Genomic DNA, 10,965 nt, shown 5'->3' with positions numbered 1-10,965 from the left:
GTATACAATTTTCCCCCTCTGCCGATGATCTTAAGAGTCTTGCAGAAGATCAGACAAGAACAGGTGAATGCTATCCTTATAGCACCATTTTGGCCCAAGAGGAGCTTGTTCTCCCTTCCAATGAGAATGTCCAGGAACGACTACTGGATACTTCCCCAGATTCCCTCACTTCTGATGCAGGGGGTCCTATGGTGCTAGAATCTGCAACTACTTCAGATGACTGCTTGGAGACTGACAGGTCCATACTAGAAATCCAGGGGCTGTCCTCTGAGGTGATTGACATCCTGATTCAGTCCAGAAAAAGATCTACAAATAGAGTTCACTCAAGAATTGGAAGATCTTTCAAAAATGGGGTTTTGGGAATAAATTATCTTCCACCAATAAACTCCTTAAAGTTCTACAGGAGGGGTTTGACAAGGAGCTGGCAGTAAATACACTCAAGGTACAGCTCTGTCAGCTCTCTTCAATAAGCCACTGTCTTCGTTGGCCCTCATTAAGAGGTTTTTCAAGGCCATATCCAAGATTCAGGCTAGACAGCTCCAACCTTTTCCTACATGGGATTTATCGCTGGTGTTAGAAAAGCTGTCCAGAAATCCATTTGAGCCCTTGGAGGAATGCTCCCTAAAATGTCTTTCTTTCAAGACTTTATTCCTGGTAGCTATTACATCAGCTAAGAGAATTGGAGAATTGCAGTCTTTATCCCTCAAGGAACATTACCTGGTGTTTTTACCAGACCGCGTAATCCTGAGACTTCTTCCATCTTTCAGGCTGAAGGTAAATTCCTTTTTCAACAACAACCAGGAGATTGGGCTTCCATATATTAACCAAGCAGGAGAAGAACAAGAAACGCCATTGCTCCTCCTAGATGTTGGTCGAGCTATCAGGATTTATATTGATTGCACTAAGGAGTTTAGAAAGTGTGAGAATCTGTTTGTCTAATTCTCTGGAAAGAACAAAGGTAAGAAAGGCAGCCAAACCTACCATTTCTGGATGGATTAAGGAGAAGATTCAGATGGCATATATTAAAGCTGGTCACATGCCTCCCTTCAGGATCAGGAGCCATTCCACCAGAAACATCTCCACATCATGGGCAGAAGTAGCAGGGATGTATCTGCAGATCAGTCACTTGGAGTACCCCGATTACATTCATTCAGCACTACAGAGTGGACATCTTAGCCTCTCAGGAAGCTTCGTTTGGTAGGAAAGTTCTCCAGAACTAGAACATTCAGCTCTTCCCCAAACTCTTATCATTCTCTGTTTGATACACACAATTCTATTGGTAAGAAATACTGGAAGCTGCTGGTGCCGGTCCATTTCTGGCAGATAATGAGGGCTTGGGAATGATGGCACTTGATAGCATTCACCTCCTCTGCATATTAATCCCAATCTGAGCCATTATGACAAGCCTGTCCGATAGGGAAGAAGCCCATGTGAGATCTTTCAGTACAACCCCAATCACAAGCAAAATGGGGAAACATACACTCTGCCGATTGATCCCCAAACATCTCAACAGGAGCTGCCTCTCAAAACTGAATCAGAACCCCATTGGGGAAAGCTGCAAGTAGACTGCAGATGTTCATACAATAGAAGAACAGCCTATGGGCACGTGTTCCTGCAGCTGGTGCAACTAGAAGTTCCTCCAGAAGGAACAAAGTCCAAGCCTCAATGTTCTGTCTTGCCGACTCTGCAACTTCTCCTCCATCAGGTTGTCTCTCCCGCATCACTCAGTCTGGAGTCTCATATTCTCTTAGCAGAAAGTTCCATGCGGCTCTTGAGTAATGGCTGGCGCTTCACTGACAATAACCAATGTTTCTATCATTTTACTCATTTCAAGCAAAACAATATTCCAAGCCCTCAACTATGAACCAAAAGTGCTGCCGAGTAGTTGTATTGGTATGACACATACAACTAGGGGTTTACAGGTCCCAGCACTGGTGATGATTGAATCTGATCTGTTTCACTTGCTGCAAAATTTGGGAAAAGGCAACATTTTGCTGACTTTTTCTGAGCAAAATACACTTGAGTCTGACTTTTTTTCGTCTATGGCAACATTTTTCAAACATTTTGCAGAAATATCCACCAGTGGTGAATGGGAAATTTCTTTGGAAAACCATAGCTGCCGAAAAATTCACTCATCACTATCCAACATAGGGCCATTTATCAAAGTTCGAATTTCGTATTCATGTGAATTTTCTTCAACTCTAATAAATTTGAATATACTCAAAATTCAAATGGGCGGTTATGTAAGAAAAAATTCAAACGTCTAAAACTCAGACAAATATTACCAACTCGAAAATTCGAATGTGAGGAAGGCCATTAACATCTTCAAATGCGTCGCTGGTCCTCTGCCATTGACTTCTACATGAACTCGGCAGTTTGTAGGTGGCGAATAGTCAAATTATAATTGTTCCCAGGGTCAAGGTTTGATAAATCTCAAATTTCAAATTCAAATCGAGTTTGGATTATTCCCAACTTGAATTTGTGAGTTTTGACCAAGAATACAATTCAAAAATTCAAATTCAAATTTACTATTTGACCCTTAAAGGGGAGGTTCACCTTTAAGGTAAGTTTTAGTGTGTTATAGAAAGGCAAATTGTAAGCAACTGTTCAGTTGGTTTTCATTATTTATTTTACATAGCTTTTGAATTATTTGCCTTTTTCTTCTGAATTTTTGCAGCTTTCAAATGGGCGTCGCTGACCCCATCTAAAAAACAAATACTCTGTAAGGCTACAAATGTATTGTTATTGTTACTTTTTATTCCTCATCTTTCTATTCAGGCCTCTCCTAGTCTCTTGTTCCAATCAGTGCGTGGTTGCTAGGGGAATTTGGACCCTAGCAACCAGATTGCTTAAAATGCAAATTGAAGAGCTGCTTAATAAAAAGCTAAATAACACAAAAACCATAAAAAATAATCAAAAATGAAAACCAATTGCATATTGTCTCAGAATATCCCTCTCTACATCTTACTAAAGTTATTGCAAAGGTGAAAAACCCCTTTAATAAATCTGAACTGAACTGGCAGAATAAAGGGGGCACAGTTATATCAATCACAAGCTCCTTGGTCTGGACTCAACCACTTGAATGAAATTCTTACAAATATGGCCACCCCTTGGGCCACCCGTTGGATTTCATAATCTTCCAGAATCTGCTGAACTTTTTTTGTGACCCTCTCACACTTCTTTCTTGTCCTCAGGGATGAGGTGATACTGGTACTCTAGGCAGTGGTTTTGTACGTACAGGTAATATACAGTGAGAGTAGAGCTGCACCCCTATACCGTACTCTATATGGGACTCAACTGATATGGACTTGCTGGTCTCCCACATTCAGCACGTTGCCTGCTCTGCATTCTGATAGACTTCAGTGGAAGACCCCTTGGCCGACATACCAGGATACGGGATGGGCCAATGTTTATTAAATCAGCCGTTGGAGTAGTTTGTGCAGATATTGATGATAGATCCTTATCATGGGTTGAAGCCTGTTCTCAATGTTTTTCTCCCAAGAAGAATCTTTAAAGTAAAGAAGAAACAGAGACAAAGCTCAGGGCTGATGATGCCTCCAGTTTGCCAGACTCAACAGCAGAACATGTGGAAGTCACACAGTCACACTAAAGCTTTGGAACATCAACATGAAGGGAAGGTAAATGTCCTGAGGGCCCGTGTGATGCCAGCGAGTAGCAGAGGTGATGCCTCACAGTGTGACATGATCATATAACACTTTATCTTCCAGCCAAGTCACCATTTGCCGTGAGTCCCTGTGCCGTCATGCGTCTCCTGTTCCTGGTGGTGTCTCTTCTCTGTCTCATCTCCTGGTCTCCCATATTGGTTGGTAAGTGAGTCCTTTATGACACAATCCAGGGCACTAATGAGCATTTTGTCATCATCCACTGACTCATGTTTCCTGGTAGCACTGGGGCTGTATTTATATATAGGCACCCATTGGCCCAAGCAGGGACCAGTTTACATAGTGGGCCCCCAAGGGCCACTGTCATTTGTCATCCCCCGATCCCTTCCTTTTATTCACTCAAATTTGCATCATTGAGACGGGAGCTATGGGTATTGGCACACGGGAGATTTAAAAAACTATCGTATCTCCTGCTCATCCCCAGTGTTTCTGAACCAATGTGGTTGGCCGTCCCCTAAAATCCTGCTGCCCTCGGCCCAGGCCTTAGTGGCCTCTCCACAAATCTGGGCCTGGGCCCAAGTCTTGGTGTTGGCTTTGGCTTTATACTTGGCTAAATCTGGTAACTGAGCAGAGGGGATGCTACTAAATGTGTAAATCTAAGAACATTCTCTCTGTAGCACATAACTTTCCCCTTCCCCACGATACTTTAACCCAAGGACCTGATCCATAACCACTGGGCATAATTCACAAATTTTATGCTACATCTCTGGCCCAGGGACCCTCACCGCCTTTCCCATTGCATACCTCCCATCTGTCCCATTTTATATTTTTTGACAGCTCAACCCACAGTCCCGGGATTGTTAATGAAATGTCCCGACTTTCTCTTTTAACAGCCAGGAAAAGATACAAAGTTTCTAACTTAATTGGCTTTTGGTAGAGAGCTCAGAATACGTGGCAGGTGCACTTAGATACATTTGTAACAATTTAAGATAAGCAAAGATACAATTGTAACAATTTAAGATAAGCAAAGATACAATTGTAACAATTTAAGACAAACAAAGAAACAATTGTAACAATTTAAGATAAGCAGGTCTCTTGAGGAAACTCACTTGCAGTTTAAAGAGCAATTCACATTAGAAAAACTGTAATAATGCATAAAAACCACAGAAATGTGTTCAAACTTTCATAACTTGTCAAATTTTGTAAAAATAACCATAATAATAAGGGGGTGTGGCCACAAAAATGGGCGTGACAAAGTGCTGCAAACGTTTTTGTCCCTCTTTCTATTTCCAACATGTCAGGAGATGTTCCATTGCAAGTCATTCAAGTGCAGCTTCAGTGTGAGACCTGTGCTCCACAAGTGGCTTCTTTTACCAACATGAGACTCCTCACTTCTCCCAGTCTCACTCTTCTCTACATTTCCCCCTCTGCTCCCAATCCCACCCATGTCTCAGTCCTTACATTCAGCTCAATGCACCCCACTGTGCCAATCAATTGCCCCCCACTATCCCTCCCTACATTCTAGTTCTTATTTGCTCATTCTTTGGTTCATTCCTGATTCTTCCCTTTCAGAGTCAAGACCTGATAGTGCAGATGAAGCTTGTGCCCAAAGTGGTGGAGTCTGTCGCCCCAACTGCCCAATGATGGTGCCGTCAGGAAAGTGCAATTTTGTGCCTTGCTGCAAGTATCTCAGAGGCTGATGCACCAATATCTGCAATGTATCAACTTGTGTGATTTGGGTGAATCTGAACAGAAAAGAATAAAGGAAACATGAAATAAAAAATCTATGTGTCTCTATTTGTACCTGTGTATTGGAACCTATTCTCTGAAAATGCTACTGCCATGTTTCTCTCTTATGTTAGAACTGAGTCTATAGACAATTGGAGCTGCAACTTTCATAAGACAGGATCTCAATTAACAATTTCCCAATGTCTCAGCACTATCCTGATACATTAGATAGGTACAAGGAAGGGTTGGATGCTTTATTCACTAGTAGCTCCTCCCAGCAGACAGGAGGGAGCCAATGAGATTAGAGGAGGGAAAGGGCTGTTACAGGGAGAGCTGGGAAGTGAATCAGTGGTACAGGCTGATACATTAGATAGGTACAAGGAAGGGTTGGATGCTTTATTCACCAGTAGCTCCTCCCAGCAGACAGGAGGAAGCCAATGAGATTAGAGGAGGGAAAGGGGTGTTACAGGGAGAGCTGGGAAGTGAATCAGGGGTACAGGCTGATACATTAGATAGGTATAAGGAAGGGTCGGATGCTTTTTTCACCAGTAGCTCCTCCCAGCAGACAGGAGGGAGCCAATGAGATTAGAGGAGGGAAAGGGGTGTTACAGGGAGAGCTGGGAAGTGAATCAGTGGTACAGGCTGATACATTAGATAGGTACAAGGAAGGGTCGGATGCTTTATTCACCAGTAGCTCCTCCCAGCAGACAGGAGGAAGCCAATGAGATTAGAGGAGGGAAAGGGGTGTTACAGGGAGAGCTGGGAAGTGAATCAGGGGTACAGGCTGATACATTAGATAGGTATAAGGAAGGGTTGGATGCTTTATTCACCAGTAGCTCCTCCCAGCAGACAGGAGGGAGCCAATGAGATTAGAGGAGGGAAAGAGGTGTTACAGGGAGAGCTGGGAAGTGAATCATGGGTACAGGCTGATACATTAGATAGGTATAAGGAAGGGTTGGATGCTTTATTCACCAGTAGCTCCTCCCAGCAGACAGGAGGGAGCCAATGAGATTAGAGGAGGGAAAGGGGTGTTACAGGGAGAGCTGGGAAGTGAATCAGTGGTACAGGCTGATACATTAGATAGGTACAAGGAAGGGTCGGATGCTTTATTCACCAGTAGCTCCTCCCAGCAGACAGGAGGGAGCCAATGAGATTAGAGGAGGGAAAGAGGTGTTACAGGGAGAGCTGGGAAGTGAATCAGTGGTACAGGCTGATACATTAGATAGGTATAAGGAAGGGTTGGATGCTTTTTTCACCAGTAGCTCCTCCCAGCAGACAGGAGGGAGCCAATGATATTAGAGGAGGGAAAGGGGTGTTACAGGGAGAGCTGGGAAGTGAATCAGGGGTACAGACTGATACATTAGATAGGTACAAGGAAGGGTCGGATGCTTTATTCACCAGTAGCTCCTCCCAGCAGACAGGAGGGAGCCAATGAGATTAGAGGAGGGAAAGGGGTGTTACAGGGAGAGCTGGGAAGTGAATCAGGGGTACAGGCTGATACATTAGATAGGTACAAGGAAGGGTCGGATGCTTTATTCACCAGTAGCTCCTCCCAGCAGACAGGAGGGAGCCAATGAGATTAGAGGAGGGAAAGGGGTGTTACAGGGAGAGCTGGGAAGTGAATCAGTGGTACAGGCTGATACATTAGATAGGTATAAGGAAGGGTCAGATGCTTTTTTCACCAGTAGCTCCTCCCAGCAGACAGGAGGGAACCAATGAGATTAGAGGAGGGAAAGGGGTGTTACAGGGAGAGCTGGGAAGTGAATCAGTGGTACAGGCTGATACATTAGATAGGTACAAGGAAGGGTCGGATGCTTTATTCACCAGTAGCTCCTCCCAGCAGACAGGAGGGAGCCAATGAGATTAGAGGAGGGAAAGGGGTGTTACAGGGAGAGCTGGGAAGTGAATCAGGGGTACAGTCTGATACATTAGATAGGTATAAGGAAGGGTCGGATGCTTTATTCACCAGAAGCTCCTCCCAGCAGACAGGAGGGAGCCAATGAGATTAGAGGAGGGAAAGGGGTGTTACAGGGAGAGCTGGGAAGTGAATCAGGGGTACAGGTTGATACATTAGATAGGTACAAGGAAGGGTCGGATGCTTTATTCACCAGTAGCTCCTCCCAGCAGACAGGAGGGAGCCAATGAGATTAGAGGAGGGAAAGGGGTGTTACAGGGAGAGCTGGGAAGTGAATCAGTGGTACAGGCTGATACATTAGATAGGTATAAGAAGGGGTTGGATGGTGTTTAGCAAGTGAGGGAATACAGGGATATGGGAGATAGCTCATAGTACAAGTTGATCCAGGGACTGGTCCCATTGCCATTTTTAAGGATAGTATAAAGATAGTATAAAGATGGTATCAGGATAGTATCAGGATAGTATAAGGATAGTAAGATAGTATAAGGATTGTATAAGGATAGTATAAGGATAGTATAGCACTAGTGGGTGGGGGAAGAAACATCAGTGGGTTGGGAAATCTGGGTAGGGATGGGGTCCTGAGAGGAAATGGGGGCCCCTGAGGGGGCAGCCCCAGTGAACCCCAGAACCCCAGCCTGATGCTGCTTCTATCACTCAATACTGTTTCTCATATGCTAATAATGTCTGTACTATATCCCATAGTTCCACAGCTCTAGTCTGGAAGGGATCCCATGTAATTACTCCATATGCACAAGAACTGTCCCACCGGGATCCCCCCACCAGGACCTTTCAAGTCATGAATTGCTACTTGTTCTTTTTATACATCTGTTTGGAACCCCCAAATATCCAAGAAGTCTGTATTGCGAGGATCAGATTTATACATAAAATGAATGCCATGCACAATGTCATTACAGTAATGGACAATCTGAGATGAATTTCAATTATAAAATAATAATACTTCTTTATATGTGACACATACTGCCAAGTGCCTGCAAAGCTGTGACACTTCTCCAGCCAATCCTTAAATAGGTCACAAGCCACGCCCTCATAGTCATGCCACACCCCTGGCTGGAATAAATCCCATAAAACAGGAAAGAATTATGATTTTATAACTATTCAGTGATTTCACTTTCTTTGAACCAATAACTGAAGAGCCACTGCTCCCGTTGTTAACCTTTACCAGGTTCACTAATATCACTACTATCCCATAAGGAGTATGGCAAGTTAACTATGATTGGCTGAATCAGTTTATCCACATATTCACTCTCATTAATGACTCATGGGTACCCCACCAAAGAGGTCCAGGCAGAAGACTAGGTGCGCACCCAAGCACAGTCCCAAACCCAAGTTGCAGCATGGAGGGGCTCAGTGAATGTGGCAGTGAATGTGTGTAAGTGTCTGATTGGCTCACTCAGCTCATAAAAAGACAGACGCCCGGCCTCATAGTCCAATGAGATTCTGATGCCCTCACTCAAGGACCTATGGGATAGAATGGTATGTTGGCTATCTTGTCTAACTAAATATTCATCATAGGACCCAAAGCCAAGACTTGTTATTATTGACCAGCAGAGACTCCGCTCCTTCCCTTGCAATACTAGGAAAGGTCACCCCTACCCCCCAGTCCCCCTGTCATTGTCACCTCTACATTCTAGCAAAGGGCTATGCTGTTGACAGGCAGTCTTTGACCTTGATTGGAAAGTCCTCTTGTGATTGGTCAACTTTGACTGATATGGAAAGGAAGGAGACTTGGTGGGGTGTTCTCTCCCTATGGTATTACAGGAAAACAGCGATGTCAAATTTTCATAGAGTCTAGGCAAAGGGCTATGTTGTTGACCTGGATTCGAAAGTCCTCTTGTGATTGGTCAACTTTGACTGATATGGAAAAGAAGGAGACTTTGCCAGTTTTCCTCTCCCTATGGTATTACGGGATAGCAGTGATGTCAAATTGTCATAGAGTCTAGGCAAAGGGATATATTGTTGACAGGCAGTCCTTGACCTGTATTGGAAAGATCTCTTGTGATTGGTCAACTTTGACTGATATGGAAATGAAGGAGATTTGGTGGGTTGTTCTCTCCCTATGGTATTACGGGATAGCGGCGATGTCAAATTGTCATAGCGTTTAGGCAAAAGGCTATGTTGTTGACAGGCAGTCTTTGACCAGGATTGGAAAGTCCTCTTGTGGTTGGACAACTTTGACCGATATGGAAATGAAGGAGATTTGGTGGGTTGTTCTCTCCCTATGGTATTACAGGATAGTGGCGATGTCAAATTGTCATAGAGTTTAAGTAAAGGGCTATGTTGTTGATAGGCAGTCTTTGACCTGGTTTGGAAAGTCCTCTTGTGATTGGTCAACTTTGACTGATATGGAAATGAAGAAGACTTGCTCGGTTTTTCTCTCCCTATAGTATTACGGGATAGGGAAGTTGAGGCTTACTAGGCACAGGTCAACACATGGCTATGTGTTGGAATGTTAGCTTTTACCATGGGAGTGCTTAGGCAATGGCTAATTTGCCATAGAGCCTAGGCAAAGGGATATGGGACTGACAGCTCTTTCATAGAAGGCTGTGGGTCTTCCTATTATTTTGTATGGCAGGGAGGAGTCTATAGTAGGCAAAAGGCTATGATATTTGACAGGCAGTCTTTAACATGGATTGGATTTTGCCATTTTTTCTCTCCCTATGGTATTACGGGAAAGTGGCAATGTCAAATTGTCATAGAGTCTAGGCAAAGGGCTATGTTGTTGACAGGCAGTCTTAGACCTGGATTGGAAAGTCCTCTTGTGATTGGTCAAATTTGACTGATATGGAAAAGAAGAAGACTTTGCCAGTTTTTTTCTCCCTATGGTATTACCGATTAGCGGCAATGTCAAATTGTCATAGAGTTTAGGCAAAGGGCTAATGTTGTTGACAGGCAGTCTTTGACCTGGATTGGAAAGTCATCTTGTTATGGTCAACTTTGACCGATGAAGAAGGCTTTGCAAGTTTTTCTCTCCCTATGGAATTATGGGATAGCGGAAACGTCAAATTGTCATAGAGTTTAGGCAAAAGGATATGTTGTTGACAGGCAGTCTTTGACCTGGTTTGGAATGTCCTTGTGTGATTGGTCAATTTTGACTGATATGGAAATGAAGAAGACTTTGCCGGTTTTTCTCTCCCTATGGTATTATGGGATAGGGAAGTTCAGGCTTACTAGGCACAGGTCAACACATGGCCATGTGTTGCAATGTTAACTTTTATCATGGGAGTGCTTAGTCAATGGCTAATTTGCCATAGAAGCTAGGCAAAGGACTATGACTGACAGCTCTTGTCATAGAAAGCTGTGGATCTTCCTATTCTTTTGTATGGCATGGAGGAGTCTATAGTAGGCAAAGGGCTATGTTGTTGACAGGCAGTCTTTGACCTGGTTTGGAAAGTCCTCTTGTGATTGGTCAATTTTGACTGATATGGAAATGAAGGAGACATGGTGGGTTGTTCTCTCCCTATGGTATTACGGGATAGCGGCAATGTCAAATTGCCATAGAGTCTCGGCAAAGGGTTATGTTGTTGACCTGGATTGGAAAGTCCTCTTGTGATTGGTCAACTTTGACTGATATGGAAATGAAGGAGACTAGGTGGGTTGTTCTCTCCCTATGGTATAACGGGATAGCGGCATTGTCAAATTGCCATAGAGTCTAGGCAAAGCGCTATGTTGTTGACCTGG

General features: G+C 43.7%; 1 long non-coding RNA gene across 2 annotated transcripts; it reads left to right on the top strand.

Moving 5' to 3' along the window:
• Positions 1–3,552: 3,552 nt before the first annotated feature.
• LOC121394089 lies at positions 3,553–5,406 on the top strand. 2 transcript variants are annotated; one of them, XR_005961503.1, is made up of 3 exons: positions 3,553–3,638; positions 3,729–3,827; positions 5,196–5,406. It is a non-coding gene; the product is annotated as an uncharacterized LOC121394089 (long non-coding RNA). The 2 variants fall into 2 exon arrangements; XR_005961502.1 differs by lacking the exon at positions 3,553–3,638 and having other exon boundaries at positions 3,645–3,827.
• The last annotated feature ends 5,559 nt before the right edge of the window (positions 5,407–10,965 follow it).

This window comes from Xenopus laevis, chromosome 5S, assembly GCF_017654675.1.
Source record: "Xenopus laevis strain J_2021 chromosome 5S, Xenopus_laevis_v10.1, whole genome shotgun sequence".
Taxonomy (NCBI): domain Eukaryota; kingdom Metazoa; phylum Chordata; class Amphibia; order Anura; family Pipidae; genus Xenopus; species Xenopus laevis.
This window is presented reverse-complemented; position numbering and strand designations above follow the sequence as displayed.